Here is a 2,328-nt window from a genome sequence, read left to right as displayed (position 1 = left end):
TATATATATATATATATATATATATATATATATTCATAAGTTTATCATTAGTTTGTTGGTTAATTCATTACTTTTCATATATTGAGATCGTTCAAATCTTTTATTACAATTTTTTAGAAAAAAATAATAAATTTGAAATTAAAATCTAAAAACTAAGAAAATGAAACTAATAGAATTCAAACTTGGACTTGTGGTGGAAGAAAAAGTCCTGTACCAAGAGAAATTTGTGGTTTTATTATAGTTTCAAAATATATCCTATGACACAACAAATTGATACGGTTATATTTTTCACAACCTTATAATTTTTCACACTACAACGAAAAAACAAAACGGTAACGCGTTGCCACCATACAAAAAAAAACCAGGTCCATCCCTAATAGTCATGGAATTATCATATATTTATTAAAAAATTATATATTAGAATCGATTTTTTAGACCTTAGAAAAATATATATAATTTAAAAAATATTATCGGTGTGACACCAATATAAGTTATTTATCCAAACACTCAAAAGTATTTGTTAACGATATCATACTAAAATAAGTTAATAAGTTGTTTTTATAAACAATCTCAAACACCCACTTAATAACAAGGAAAAGGCGATTCTGAATTAATACGTTGTTCTAAACAAAATATTTTATTTGTTATTATTATATTATTATATTTTGGATAAGAAAATTGTAAAAATTGTGAGATGGGACAAGAGAGAGGGGTGAAAGTGAAATATTTGAGAAGGGAGCATATTGGAACATTGTAAAACCTGAGGGGTCAAAAATGGAGGAAAGAAGTCTTATATTCCAGCAAGGCAGGATAAAAACTAATACGATAAGGTAATTGTAATGAGGTGGCAAAAATGGATCATATTGTTTTGTTGGGTAGTGTAGATGACTCACCTTCTAAGTAATCACCACCAATTATCTACAAAATTATATTACAAGACTATTTTATTTAAAAATTCTGATTATATTTTATTTATCTGATATTTATATTATTATATTCTTATTTTATTTTCAAACCTTTAATAATCCTTATTAATTCTATATAATTTAAAGAAACAAAGTATTGATATATTTAAAATCTTAAATAAATTATATGTAATTTTATCTAAAAAATTACTAGTAATGATATTCCAATCTAATAACTCTCAAGTAGTTTAGACTTTAGAAGATTCATTCTTTATTTTAAGTTTTTTTAATAAATCATAAATAAATCATGTTTTTTTATTAACCTGGATATTCAACCCGTTATGCGAGACGACTAATCCCATGATGACCACCTGTTTTACGAGTAGCTTGGAATCATCATATTTGAACATCTGTGGCCACAGGAGAATTTTTATTTCTCATTGGATTTAAACTTTGAGACTTAAAGACATTTTTGACCTTTGGAGCTCAAACTCAAACCAATCAAACACCACCCTTGTGGTTAAATAAATCATGGTTAATAAGTCGTTAGAAATTTTAAACTAAGTTTTTGTGAGGAGAAATTAAATTGTTGGCGTTTAATCAATGATTATTACCTAATTTTTGATAAAGTGTTGTATATCAAAGTTTAAGTTAGATGAATCTTACAAGTATAATCATATTCTCTTGTCACCACCACGTTTTTATTTTCTTTTTTTAATTTGTGTTAGTTTTGTTCACCTAATTTTATGCCATAATTAGGTATGTGTGGTTTGTTATAATTTATTTTACTCTAAAAAATATTTGTATTTCACTTATTTCAGTTTAAAAATGAAGAAGAAATATTTGTATTTTTAAGAAAGGTGGTTATGACCATCTTTTTAATTATATCCATTGGATCATCTCAATTCAATAGTTTGGAAGAGTTCTTTGATTCTTTTTTGTTTTTCAGGGTTCTTTTATGATCTCATCCCACTACAACAAATTTGGTTTTACATGATTTTTTTTCCATCTTAACTTAAGGTATTATTTTTAAAATTGGAATATAGCCTATGTACAGACTATATTCATCTTGGACGTTGGCATATGAATTTGAATGATATCATGTGGGTGCTTAAGATGGAATGCCGAACAAGTAGAGCAGACATTTATTTTAAAAGACTCATGTCAATGTCGGAGAATTTAAGATGGAATATAGTCTGGGAGGAGGTTGCATTCATCTTAACTAAGCAGGTATTGTTGCGATGGAATGTGGTCCAAGCAGAGTCCACATCCATTCGAAGTTGACTGCTTGTGTTATAAGGTTCGTATTATTGTTGGGTTCCAGAAATTCAAGTGTGATTTCGACCTAACCTATGTTTTCAAAACCTAACAAAATTTGAGGCAGGATTTAAGTCGATGGTTCAAAGGCAAGATGTAGAAGAGT

This window comes from Cynara cardunculus, unplaced genomic scaffold (assembly GCF_001531365.2).
Source record: "Cynara cardunculus var. scolymus isolate 2C unplaced genomic scaffold, CcrdV1 Un_Scaffold_3410, whole genome shotgun sequence".
Classification (NCBI taxonomy): Eukaryota; Viridiplantae; Streptophyta; class Magnoliopsida; order Asterales; family Asteraceae; genus Cynara; species Cynara cardunculus.
Note: the sequence above shows the minus strand (reverse complement) of the source record.